This window comes from Petaurus breviceps, unplaced genomic scaffold (assembly GCF_028583685.1).
Source record: "Petaurus breviceps papuanus isolate PSGF00001 unplaced genomic scaffold, PetGlider_PUasm1.0 90977, whole genome shotgun sequence".
In the NCBI taxonomy this organism is placed as follows: domain Eukaryota; kingdom Metazoa; phylum Chordata; class Mammalia; order Diprotodontia; family Petauridae; genus Petaurus; species Petaurus breviceps.
In genome coordinates, this window is record NW_027187391.1 from 33,256,222 (window position 1) to 33,270,969 (window position 14,748).

Sequence of the window (14,748 nt, forward strand, 5' to 3'; positions counted from 1 at the left end):
CACACACACACACACACACACACACACACAACCCTACTCCTTACTCCTTAGGTTGCAACCTCCTTGAGGTCAGGGACTGTCTTTTGCCTCTTTTTGTATCCTTATTGCTTAGCACAGTGTCTGGCATACAGTAGACAATTAATAAATGTTTATTGACTGACCACCCCAAAATATAGAAGGGAAAAGAAACCTATTACTAAGAATAAAGTCATGGAAGAATGATGATGATAACTTATTTGGTATTCCAATGAGTTTATTATTCAGATTTGGAGCCTTCACTTGAAAATTGACAGGTAAGATATGCCACTTTTCTTCATTCCTCTATGATTCTTTCATGTTCCAAAAAATTTACATTTTATTTCATTGTAAAGGTGAAGTAGTTCATTACATTCATAATTGTAGAGCAGGCCAGTGAACAGTAAATATCCATTGCATGTTAATGTTAATATTGCAATAGATAGCTATTTGTTTAGTCTAGAGTAAACTACCTATTTTGAACTCATTTTCCTCATCTCTATAATGAAACAAGACAAACTCAAATAGAATCAGGGGCCACTAAGGCAAACATAAGGATATCTGGGGATGTTAATGATTATCACCTTTGAGATTATCACTTTTTAAAAATGATAAGTAGTAGTAGTAGTAGCAGTTGTTGTTGTTTTGTCTAATTAGAAATATCAGAGGTAGGAAAGCATCAATCCAAGTCAGTCATTCCTATTTTCTTCTCTCACTCATTCAATAAATAGCTTTTTGATTCACTGAAATTCCAGAAGTATGTGTATAACAAAAACTTTATCACTTGTTCTAACAGAAATCATAATGTTAATATATGAATAGAGCTAATCAGCCCAATATCCATTTCAATTCATTTAATGAAACTTCTGTGTACATAGCACTGTGGGTAGCTAGGTGGTTCAGTGGATAGAATGCCAAGCCTGAAATCAGGAAGATGAGTCTTTCTTAGTTCAAATCTGACCTAACTGTATGACCCTGGGTAAATCACTTACCCCTGTTTGCCTCAGTTTCCTCATCTGTAAAATTATCTAGAAAGGAAAATGGCAGATCACTCCAGTATATTTGCCAAGAAAATCTCAAATGGGGTCACAAAGAGTTGAACATTACTGAAATGATTGAACAACAATAGCACTGCTCTGGGTGATATGAAGTTTACACATACTAGTGAATCTGGGCTAAAATCAGTCACAGAAAAAATGTGATATAGGCGACATTGTCTAGACCTACCCAACTACCAGGTATTTTTTTGCTCCTCTGGGATCCTCAGTACAGCACCCCATCCAGACGTAGTCTCCCAATATTCGTCAATCTTATTCTTTCAAAATTTATCTGGTCTGTGTCCTGTTCTTAAGTCTTTGAAAGGACTGGCTTGGTTAGCTCCCCTTAATTAAGTAAACAACATGATATTATATATGTTTTATATGTTTCTACTTCTAGGATATATTTGCATTTAAAAAAAAGAACCAGAGAGGGCAGTGCCTTAAACCAAAGCAATGTTTCTTTTTGGTGGGAATTTGAGATTGTGATGGAATGGTGGGGGAGAGAGGTATTGGCTGGATGTGAGGGCTTCTGAGTGCACTTGATTTTTAAAAATTTATTTATTTTAAATTTATGAAATTAAAAGCATTTCCATAACATAGTAGAATTAAAAAAAAGATGATTACACATGAAACTGCAAATCTATTATGTACAACTTGCTATTCCTTTTAAATATATAATAAAATTATCATGTAAACTTCTTTTTTCTTTTTTTCCTTCCCTCCCCCAACCCTAAAGATAGCTACCATTAGAAACATATAGTTACATGTGTGTATATTTATGTGTGTGTAAAATTTATTCTATGCAAACTTTTATTTATCAGTTCTTTCTTTGGATGCAGATAGAAGATTTCTTCATATGTCCTTTATAGTTAATTTGGACATTTATAATAGTCAAAATGACTTATTTGCTCAAAGTAATTCTTAAAACAATATTTACTGTATATAATTTTCTCTTCGTTCTGTGCTCATTTCCCTCTTTATTATTTCATTCAAGTCTTTCCATGTTTTTCTAAGATCATTCTTATGGTCATTCTTAGTGTACTTTAAACCATACCTTATAGGTAACTGCCCACTTAATAATATGGCACTGCTTAAAGTACAAACTTGGTCTTTATATCATATAGTCAATGATTAACACTTTTTCCCTTCCCTGTGCTAAATTATTTTTCAAAACAAAATTTCAGCAGGTGAAGATAGTGATATGGTTTATGCCAGTTTAGTCAATATTTAGTAGGTTTTGTGGAAACTAAGAAGAGAGACCTAAATTATATGGTATTAGTTAAAGAATTCACCCAAGATCAACCAAATTCAGAAAGTCCTCTTAACTTGGTAGAAATGGGATCCTTTGACCTTAGGAAAGAAGAGAAGGTGTCATGCAGAGACAAAGAAATCTGCCAAGATAAACAAGTGGCTCACTACCCTCTTCTTGGCAAGCTTGAGAACATGAGCTATGTTCATCTCACTAATAGTGATTGTGAAGATGGGTCAAATTAATATCAGCCACATTTGGGAAATGTGGGTTTCAAGATACTGAGTCCCATTAATCTGGAACTTAATGAAAGCTTCAGTTCTAGCAGACAGGGAGGAGTCATGATTTAGAAGTGAGGACTAAAAGTAGAAAGATCCCAAATCCTAATCTTGGCTCTGACGTTCATTCTTTCTGAGGTCTCAGGAATGCCATGTACCATCCCAACTGCTTAACCCTCACTGCAACAGAAAGGGTGAATTACTAAGCATTTGGAACACAGTAGGAGAACCAAAAAAAAAATCATAAAATTGAAAGGGATTTTCAGAAGTCACTTAATCTTAGGCTATCCCCTATCTAATCTTTCAGGAGGACTGCACCAAAATAACCTCCTGGGTAAAACCCTAGACATGCTAAGGAATTTTTTTTTTTTAGATTTTTCTTTTTGTTGGAGGGGGGAAGGTAGGGCAATTGGGGTTAAGTGACTTGCCCAAAGTCATATGGCTATTTTTTTTGTGTGTTAAGGTCTGAAGCTGGATTTGAACTCAGGTCCTCCTGACTCCAGGGCCAGTGCTCTATTCACAGTCTCCTCTATGCTAAGGAATTCTGAAGGAAGGTGACTCCCAAATAATGACTATCCATGGGGATGGTATCTAGAAGTGAATGTCTACACGGAGCAACATTCCAAAGGGAGAATGGGAGGAGGCCCATGAAGTTCCATTCTCCCTAACAAGAAGGGATATCAGTCTCACAGCAAAAAAGCAGGACATCCATTTGAAAATGTATTATTTAAGGCTATTATGTTATTTGTCACAATAATCTTCTCTGTCCTCTCCAGGCTGAAAATTAACACAGTGATCTTTCTTGTTTTATTAAAATACTGCTCCCTGGCTTTTTGCTCTTTTGGAAGTTAAATGACAAATATAAAGAAATATTTGATTTTTGCATGTGCTTTTATTAATAAAATGCTTAAATTTCTACTTGGGATCAAATGAGATATACTGGAAAGCTTGTACTATAAATTCTGCTGATTTAAGCTATAGGAGGCAGCCAAGGGATAGAACTGGAAGATCTTGGCTCTGCTATTTTGTCAAATTTGGACAAATCTTTTAACATCATTGGGCCTCAGTTTCCTTGTTTGTAAAATGAGGGGGAGGTGGGTGAGATGACCCATAAGATCTTTTTCCAGCTCTAAATCTATGATCCTATCATCATAAGTGCAATCTCTGCAGCATAGATTGCTAGGCCCTGGTCAAATCACTTAACCTTGTTTGCCTCAGTTCCTTCATCTGTAAAATGAACTGGAGAAGGAAGTGACAAACTGTGTCAGTATCTTTGCCAAAAAAAATTCCAAATGGGGTCACAAACTGTCAGATATTACTGAAAAATGACTGAACATGATCCTAAATCTTTTTGCTGTTATTTATAATCTGTGTGCCATTAGGCAAATCACAACTTCTCTTAGGCTTTAATTTCTTCATCCATGAAAATGATTGGATTAAATTTAGATGATCTTTTATTTTGTGGATGTTGTTTAGTGAACCCAGGGTCACATACCTAGAAAATGTTTGAGGCTTGATTTGAACTCAGGAAGCTGAGCATTTCTGACATCGGGCCTGGCACTCTATCTACTGTCACCTACCTACCTACATCATCTTTCACAGAGTTTGCAATTCTCAGTCCTGTGATCTCTGATCATCTAGAAATTACTCTAAAAAAATTAAGCTAAGAATGAGGACAGGAGGAGGGAAAAAACTATCAGAGAAAATCTAGTTTGACTTTTTGAAGTTAGCCCTTTAAGTTTTAGACCCTCACTTTACCTCTTTATGATCAGTTCTGGGAAGGCATTCTTTATGAGATTGAGTTGAACTATTTAGTTATGATGTTAGATATAACTTTATTATGGAAGGGGATTGTAGAAAGTTTTATCTGGAATCACTTATCAGTATTACAGCTTAGATGTTGTTCACTCTGCAAAGTTCCCCAAAGGATGACTGGAATAGGTAGGGACAGGAAACAGGCAATGCTTCATTATTAATATGAAAAGACTCAAAAAAGGGGTCAAGGATGCTAGCTCCTTTGCAGAAAACAATATTAGAGTGTCTGACATAGATCAGTATGTCCCTGGGAATGTAATAATAGAGTAATCATCATCGTCATCATCATTAATATAGTGCCTACTATGTGCCAGGCATCATGTGAAGGGTTTTACAAAGATTATTTAAGTTAATCCTCACAACTCTGCAAGGAAGGTGCTATCCTCATTTTACAGTTGAGGAAACTGAGGCAAACAGAGGTTAAATGATTTCCCAGAATCACACAGCAAGTAAGTGTCTGAGGTCAGGTTTGGATTCAGGCCTGACTTCAGGCCCAGTACTCTATCTACTGTTCCATCTAGCTGTCTCCAAGCCCAGGTGCATATTGGATTTTCTACAAAGGTTTTCCTTAGCCTGAAATTCTTCCCTACCCACTCTCTTTCTCTGTATAGCTAAATTCTACCCATTTTTCCAGACCCAGCTCAAAGCCTATTATTTCTATTTTCCCTGTCTACCTTAGCTTAAGGGATCTCTCTTTACTTAGAAAGATTAATAAAACCATTAGCTCCTATAACACTGTTAATATGGGAGACAGCAGGGTACAGTGCAGGGATATTGGATTTGGAGTAGAATTTTGGTTCAAATCTTGACTCTGCTACTCACTACCCATTTGACCTTGGGTAAATCCATTAGCCTCTTGGGGCCTCAGTTTCCTTATCCATAAAATAAAAGGGTTGGATTAGATGGCCTTTATCAGCTCTTTTTCAGCTCTGACAAGATATATATAGATCAGGATGACTGGAGATAGTCCCCCAAAAAGGACCAATCATTTGGCAAAGGTTTCTACTCTTTTCTAATGACCATGCTAGGGACCATGAAGAATGCAAAGGATAAAACAGAGTCTCTTTCCTCATTCTTCCCTCCCATTTTGCTCCGTTCCCTGTCCAGAAGTATATATTCTAGTTATAGGAGATTAGATATTTTCCCATGATAAAATAATCCAAGTAAACATATAATAAGTGCCATATGAGTGGTATGAATCAGAGGTATAAAATGTAGCTCATGGGCCACTTTTGGCTCACAATACTCCCAAATGCAGCCTTACCCAGATTAAAATTCAGTTGAGAAATATTTAGCAAAATAAATAAAAATACAATAAAACATAGATAATGTTAATATGTGGTTTTCAAAGTCAATATGAGACTCACAGGGATCCTTATGTATGATTTAGTGGCCCCTGTTTCTATCTGAATTTTATACCACTAGTATAGATAATAGGATCCTAGATTCAGAGCTGAAAAAGAGCTGATAAAGGCCATGTGCATGTCATGGCATCACCTTGCTGATGCCATGGTCCTCTTCAAGAACAAAGGACAAAGAACAACGATCCTTTTTTCTCATACCAAGTCTCCAGAGATTCTGACTGTGGTTTCAGTCTATGGAAAGAGGGTAGACAACCCCTCTCTGATCCTCCAGGAATTTGTTCTACACCTGGATTGCCCTGTAATGTCTGCTCAGTTGCTCAAATGATCAGGTTGACTTTAGGTTCTAGTATGGGCTGTAACTCTTGGCTCTAGGCCTGCTCTGCAATGAATACAAATTCTTTATTTCTCTTCAGCTAGCTAGCATCTATGTAATTATTTAAGATTTACAAAATGCACTCTCTCTCTGTATATGTACATATATATGTACATATATTCAAATGTATATATGTATGTTTTATATATACACACCTATGTGTATCTCTCTATATGTATATATACATCTATAGGCATGTATATATGTATATAAAAGTGCAAAGCACTGTCTATCTATATGTCAATTTAAGCCATACAGGTACTTTGTGAGGTAGATGTTATTATTGTCCCTATTATAGAGTCGAGGAAATTGAGGTTTTGAGAGGCTAAGTAACTTGCCTAAGGCCACACAACTCATAAGCGTCCGATCTTCCTGACCTGAAGTCCAGTCATTATCTATTGGCCACCTAGTTGTCTTAATCTTTGTCCCACAGAGGTGGACTAGAAGTAGACTGACCTCTGGAAATACTGAGTTTAAATGATACCAATGTGCATTTGACGCTGTGATGACATCCATCTATTCCCAGTTGGTTGAAGTTAGTCCAGTAGGGCTGAGTGAAACCAGGGTCAGGCTGTTCTTTCATCTCAGGCAATCAACAGGCATTTACTAAGCACCTATTCCAGCACATACAGGGCTCTTAGAAGTTGCAAGAGACCCCACAGCAGTAGGTCAGAAGAAATTAGAGAGTATTCCTTTTCCTTCTTTGGAGGTCATACATAGCAATACCAAATGTTCTCTGTGAAAAAGCTTGCAAAACCCAGCTATTGTCTGTGGGAGTGACTCTTGTCCCAGGCCATGACAGGAAAAAACCATGGTTTCCCCCTTTTTTTTTATTAAAAACTTTTTTTCATGAAAGTGGTGAATTTTTAATGAAAAAAAAAATAACCATAACATTTTATGGAGATGATCTATTAAGGCATAAAAGGGTTGTGTATTGTAACTCAAAAACTTGTTGAAAACTAAAAATAAATAAAGATAAAAAAATAAAAGGGTTATGTGTAAAGGGCTACCTATGCTAATCAATTCATGGATCTTTGTAAGTTTTTATTTATTATAAACAGAATATATATATTTATTATAAACAGAATAAACAGAAAATAGAAAAAATAAAATAAATGGAAATTTAACGTTATTAATAGCATTTTCCATGAGTGATGATACATTAATGATACATTAGTAATTCAATTAACTTCCACATTCAGATAACTCAAATATAGCTTTTGTGGATGGACAATAATGTTGACTTACCTCAAAATTAAAAAAAAAACACAACAGATATTTTCTTTTTAGGTACCTTCTATACATTTTTTTAAGAGAAGATGGGAAGATACATTATTGAAACCTTGCTATATGCCTTCTTAAAGGTACATACATCATCTTTTGGTTTAAAATTGGAGTTTGGTACCTTTTAGGAATGGGACATTGGGACCAATATATCTTTTTTTAAATTTATTTACTTTTAGTTTACAACATTCAGTTCCATAAGTTTTTGAGTTCCAAATTTCTTCCCCTTCCCTCTTTTCCCCCCTCCCATGGCAGCATGCAATGCAATATAGCTTCTACATATACCTTCATATTAAACATTAATCAAGTTGTAAAGAAGAATTATAACCAATGGAATGAATGAGAAAGAAGAAATAAAAAAAAGAGAGAGCAGGTAGTTTGCTTCCATCTGCATTCAGACTCTGTAATTCTTTCTCTGGATGTTGATAGCCTTTTCCATCATGAGTCTTTTGGAATTGTCTTATAGCCTTGCATTGCTGAGAGGAGCCCAGTCTTTCAAAGTTAGTCATCACAGATACAATGTGTCTGTAACTATATATGGTGTTTTCCTGGTTCTTCTCCCTTCACTCAGCATCAGTTTATATAAGTCTCTGCAGGTTATTATGAAGTCCGTCTCCTCCTCATTTCTTATATATAGCACAATGGTATTCCATTACATTTGTATACCACAACTTGTTTAGCCATTCCCCAATTGATGGTCATCCCCTTGATTTCCAACTCTTTGCCACCACAAAAGAGCTGCTATTAATATTTTTTGTATATATGGGTCTTCTTCTGACTTGTATGATCTCTTCGGGATATAGTCCTAAAAGTGATATTGATGGGTCAAAGGGTATGCACATTTTTATAGCCCTTTGGGCATAGTTCCAAATTTCTCTCTGGAATGGTTGGATCAGATCACAACTCCACCAACAATGCATTAATGTTCCAATTTTCTCACATCTCCTCATAATTTTCCTGTTCTGTCATGTTAGCCAATCTGACAGGTGAGATATGGCATCTAAGAGTTGTTTTGATTTGCATCTCTCTTATCAATAGTGATTTGAGCATTTTTTTCATATGATTATATATAATATATATCTTTAATTTCTTCCTCTGAAAACTGCCTGTTCATATCCTTTGACCATTTATCAATTATGGGGCCAATATATCTTAAATTACTATAATAAATGTTTAGAAGGATGTGGATTCTTAGAGATTTTTTTTTAACCTCAAAGTTGATGAGGAATAAGAACTTCAAACTTGGGAGATGTAGGTCAACAAATTAATTTCCATTATGTTTGCAAAACCTGTACCAAGACAAAGTACTGCCCAATGGAGAGAAGCAGAAATGTTCAAGTGCCTATGGTTCATTCATTCATTCATACATTCAAGTGTAATGGGGACTAGAACCTAGAACATATATAGAGTGGATCAGTATCTCAGCTAATGCAAGTTCCCCTTGTGGAGAGGCTCAGGAACTTTCCTCCAGGAGAGTTGTGATGAAATAAAATAGAAACATCTTGGAGACACTGTAGAGAATGCATGTATATTCTGTTCCTGTCTGCTGACCATTTGATTAGAAGTCTTTCTGATCAGCTCAGTACCTGAAAGTAGGAGGATCTTCAAAAAGACCGGAATTCTCCCTCTGCATCATTATCTTCAGTCGAAATATCTTCAGCTGCTCTATCTTTAGGTTAACTCCTTTGCTGATGGCACCCAGGAAGAAATAGTACTGTAATGAGAGGGACCTTAGGCCCTTCCCATCAAGGCCACTATACGGTTCTTTAGATACAGGCCTGGGTATTTTGCCCAGCTAGACATTTGCTCTTTTCCATTTTAGGTAAAAAAAGATGGAGAGCATTGCTCTAGAGTTCCAACATCCAGCCAATTCAGCATAGGAATTCCCCAAGGAACAAGGAATAATCTTTGAGACTCTGCTCAGGGGTAAGAAATGATGGGACTAATGTTATTCTAGGAATTGAACTAATTTCAAGGCCATTGTATCCATAGACTGAGATGGAATAAGAGTGTGGCCTGGGGGTGTTGGGAGGAAAATATATACTTTTGTTTTTGTTGTGTCTTTGAAGTCAACATCCCTAAGAATAAGCTATTTACTGTTAAGTGGTTGAATGGAACTGGGGTCTAGTCCCTGGCACCTAACAGTGGGGGAGAACACAATCATGGAAGTGTGTATGCGGGGGAGGATCAAGTAAATGCCAGTAGAGGAGATACTCTAAAACCCTTAGAGTCCCTTGTGGAACCCTGAGAAGAGATTTAGTAGGTCTGACTCTGGGAGAGAGAATCAGATCATACTTGCCACCCATTCATTCATCAAATATTTATTGAACACTGTCAGAGACATGGAAAGGTATAAATGTAACATTTGACAAAACAGAATTTTCAAAGATGTGTGCCCTGTATGAGCCTGCAATTTGTGTAGTAGCTAAGTAGTATCTAAAAGGTGATAACTTAATATGTAGCTGAAAAACATGATGAAACAATATTGTCACTTGATTAGTCTTTTTATAAAAAAATTAACTATTTAAAAACATAATAGTATGAATTTACTATATTTCTATGCTAACTTTAAAGCAAAATGGAAACCTAAACTTTTCATTTGTTTTTTTTTGGGGGGGGAGGGTTTGGTGAGGGAATTGGGGTTAAATGACTTACTCACGGTCACACAGCTAGTAAACATCAGCCAGATTTGAACCCTGGTCTTGCTGACTTTAGGGTCAGTGCTCTAGCCACTGTGCCACCTAGCTGCCCCACTTTTTATGTGTTCTTGAAATAAGATTCAAAGACTTGGAGTAACTTAGACATTAACTAGTGTGCTTTATACAATCTCGATTATTATCTCATATTTTCTTAATTTATTATAACCCTGAGCTTACTCTATGGGCTCTAAATACAATTTTCCTGAATCATTTTTGTTTTTAAATGAAAATAAATGAGAATGCAAGAAAATAATACAAAAAAGACATAGCTTTTATACATCACTTTAAGGTTTACAAAGTGCTACATAAATATTTCATTTTATCCTTATAATAACTCTTGGAGGTAGGTGCAAAGTGTAATACCTATGAACCTCTCACCTCCACAAATGGGTGGGGTGGGGGTATCCTATCATATCTCTTTATTCAAGTCCTGCTTGATTTTTTATAATTTTTTTATATTCACTTTTGAATTTTTGGTGTATGGTTGTTATTTTCATTTACATTGTTGTGGTTAGTGTATATATTATTTCCTTTGCTCTGTTTATTTTCACTCAATCAATTCATGTAGCTCTTTCATGCTTCTCTGTATTTATCACATACATCTTTCCTTACAACATGGTAATATTTCATTATGTTCATGTATATATTTTGTTTAGCCATACTCCAATTGATGGACATCTACTTTTACACTAACATTTTAATGTGTGCTTTATAATTCAACCTAATGTCTTCCCCTCGCCATCCCACTCCACCCCCAAATTCCCCTTCCCTTTTCTTGCCCAGGCTAGAAGTGCAGAGGTGACTTTCCATCCAAATCCCTCCTACCCTTAGGAAGCCTGGTGCTTAAACACCTAGGCAGCCCCTTGTTCCCAGAGGCTCACTCTACCAATGTCAAATTTAATGCAGACACCTGATTGGCTTAGTCCATTGTAACCCAGAACTCCCAGTTCAAGAGATCCATCAACCTATCTTCTTTGTGCCAGGGATTACAAGTATTTGTTACCACACCCTTTGCTTTAAAAAATGCCGATATTCATCCACTGTCATTAGTGCATGGTGTTGCTTTTCTAGTAATGATGATACTTTACCCTTTGCTAACCACACTCTTTACCCTTAGTTGCCTAATAAATAAGTCCATGAATCTGAAGATATCTGGTCAGTGTCTTGGGGCCATGAAACAGATTGTTTTTTCACCCATGATTGAAAGAGCTTGTCCTAAGAAGGGAAAGAACCAAAAGTACTCTGACCAATTGAGCTTCAACTTTTAATAGGTTACAATGCATATAAAAAAAGGGGAAGGGGGCAATAGTTTATTTTCCAAGTGCATTTTTCTGAACCTTCAGTTCTATTTATAATGACATCTGTCACTTCTTGTTGACATTGTTCCTTGACTCCATTAAATAACTAGGAACCCTTTGGTTCAAAAATAGGTGATGATTAAAATCATCATTACTATTCATTAGTATCATAATCTATAATTAACACTGTCATTATTCATTAGTTTAAGGATTTGGAAGTTTAAAATATGAAATTGCATATCTTAGTAAAAGCATAATATTAATTATAATCAAACACATTCCAACTCCAACTCCTATCAGGGTATGGAGGTCAAACATTTCTCTACTTCCTTTTCATACTTCCAGCTAAAAACAACAATTTTAAAGTACCATTGAAGAATTTGTTTTTTTTAAGTAACCTTTGAATAAAGTAGGTGTGAGCAAACATGTCAGTATGTTCTTTCTGAATCATAAGTTTATAGATCTTGAAGGTAAGTTTCCTCCTCAAATCTGTCTGTCAATATTGGTACATGTCAAAGCCAAGGAAGGAAGGAAGAAAAAAAGAGAAAAAAAAGGATTGTAGGATGATATAAAACCAGGTCCTCACTCTCTCTGTAAAGAACTAGTCCATGATTTCCAGACTACAGACCACTGGGCAGAGTTTTATAGGAAGGAGGGAATGCTTTCCAGAAAAGTGAAAGAATGCAAATTACTGGGGTAATGCCCAGTTACTTTCTAGGGGTAATCCTACTCTGGATAAAAGTGACTCCAAACAGGAAGAGGGAAAGGGTTTGACAAAACAGGGATAAATGTTTTTTAAAGTGTTTGACAAATATAGTTTCTCTTTTGTCATCCTTTAATTACATCACAGGTAGAAGTGGGTAGCTGTTGATGGTGGAGGTGGCAGAAATATGTTGATTAGGGGAAGGAATATGAGGGAGGACATAACTAGGTCTTACTTGTGGTTCCTGTTTTTAGCAAATGTTAACATCTTTCCAGGTTTAGGTTCTTGAGCTTCTTGAGCTTTTATTTTCCACCATGATTTTATTTAAAATCATGAATTTAGAATGATAGCTCAAAAACCACTTTGTCCAATCCTGCCCCTTTATGTCCTCTCCTCCCCTCCACCCACCCCCAGTTTTTTGTCAGATAAGGAAAGAGAGATGGTTAAAAGTAAGATCATACAGGTTGTAAGCAAGTGAAAGAGAAACATTTTTCAAAAGGTTATATAATAAATAGTAAATTAAATTGCCCTTGCAATGTATTGTCTTTGTAAATATATTCATATATCAAAATATGAGCTCCATAAGGATGATAAAATTTTAGTTGGAGACATAATTACTAGTCATGATGTCATGAAAAGGCTGATTAGGACACAGATTCTAAAACTCCTTAACTTGCAATTTCCTTTAAAAAAATTGTGAACATATATTTTTTCTTGCATTACATTTATACATAATTAATTTTTATATCTTGCTGTCATATGAAAAAATGATGATGGCATTTGAGGGGAAATAAAAATCTTTTCAGTTGTCCATGAAATGAAGTGTGTATATGACATTAGTGTACAGGGGGTGGGAGAGAATGGAAGAGTTTGGAAATAGAAATATCATTTAGATTGGCTGACATTTCAGGGAATTTTTTAAAAAGAATTCTTCTAAATCAATTCCTGAGACAGATCAATTCCTCACTTCATTTATTCCCAGAAAATTTGATTTTCACAGGCATGTAGTCCTGTAGAGCTTATTATTTTAGGAGATATAGAAACCGAAGGTGGAAATAACATGCAATACTAAAACTTGGATTCTATTTTTACTGAATGAGTTAATATATCAATGTTCCTGAAAGTAGAAGCTTCAAATAGTAGAATAGTGAAAGTGCCAAAAGAATGCTAATTTAATAAAGAAGTTAAATGCATGCTTCTCTAAAGGTTAAGCGGTGACCCCTGCTTAGTAAAATATTTTTGTCTTTCACCTGCCCCACCCCCAAATGCCCATTTTGCTCAAGTTTGTTTCCCTTGGTCGAATTAACCTTTGCCAACTCTTTCCATAGCCTCTCTTTCCTTGGACTGTTGATGTTCTTTCTAAAGTGGAGGTCATGGCTAGAGACAACTGGGAGCTGTTCTTAGAGTCTGTCTTTCCTTTTTAGGTTATGAGGGTCTCTGTGTGTTTAGGATAAAATGATTGACAGCTCCACTCCGGCCCCAATTAGCACCCTATAATTTATTAGCTTCTCCTTTCAGATTATGCGTTAACTTCACAAATATTTCAACCACGGAAACAGCAGCTATCAAGTATCTCTTTCCTGATCCAACCCTCTGGGGGTGTAGTTAAATACGGGAAAGGGCAGTACAGTTGGTCCGAATGAGAATAATCATTTGTGTCCAGGCCTGTCTGGGGGGCATGCATGATTGTCATTTCTGTTTAAGGATTCATAATTGTAGAAACATACATGTGTTAATATATATGTACCTGTGTACAAATACCACACTGGATTAGGATTTAGTTTGAGGCAAAGACTGATAAATCAGGATATTCAGAAAAGGTTGGAAGGGTTCTGCATGTGGAGTCAGAAAGAAATGGGCTCAAATTCTTGCCCTGGGACTTACTAGCTGTGTTCCCAAGGATAAGCCTTGTTTTTTTCTATATTTTTTTCTATCTATGAAATGGGGATAACAATGCCTGTAGTACCTATCTCAGCATTGCTATGAAGCTAAAATTGAATAATGGATCCAAAATGCTTTGCAAACCTTAATTCTATATATTAATGTCAGTTATTATTTCAAGTAGGGTCATGGTTGTCTAATTGCACTGCTTAAGTAAATGCTAAAGTTTCCGGTTATACAAACTGCAATTGTAATCACTGGCATGTCAGCAGGAGATCTATGCCTTCACTGGGATTACAGAAATGTGAAGTAAATCTTGAAAATCTAGTAAAGGAAGGGAAAACAGAGCTAAGAAGGTAGAAGGGGTGTTTACTAAAACAGAAAGAATGCTTCCTTGTAAAATTTTGAGATAATTTAGAGGACAGGTGTGATGAAACTTTTTAGAGCTTTGGTTTAGTCTGATCAACCTTTCTTTCAAACTGTTTCCCCCCTCTCAATGTCTTTCAGGTTTTCTTCTTTAATCCAATCCTATTTTATTGTGCACTTAGCTACAATGTTACTTAATGCATTTTTAGATACCTTTTATATGACAGGTACGTCTATAGAATAAGATTTGTCCATTATTTATTTCTGCCTCCTTTAATCTTAATATTTGGAACCTCATTATGTGTATGCGCATATGCGAGGACATGCGCGCGCGCGCACACACACACACACACACACACACACACACACACACACACACACAC

General features: G+C 36.0%; 1 long non-coding RNA gene across 1 annotated transcript in view; it reads left to right on the forward strand.

The window, feature by feature from the left end:
• Positions 1-3,678, forward strand: part of LOC138153234 (uncharacterized) — a 73,149-nt gene extending 69,471 nt beyond the window's left edge. Inside the window, exon 5 of the long non-coding RNA XR_011166316.1 lies at positions 3,046-3,678. This is a non-coding gene — a long non-coding RNA (uncharacterized lncRNA). The remainder of the gene's footprint in view (positions 1-3,045) is intronic.
• Positions 3,679-14,748: the final 11,070 nt, after the last annotated feature.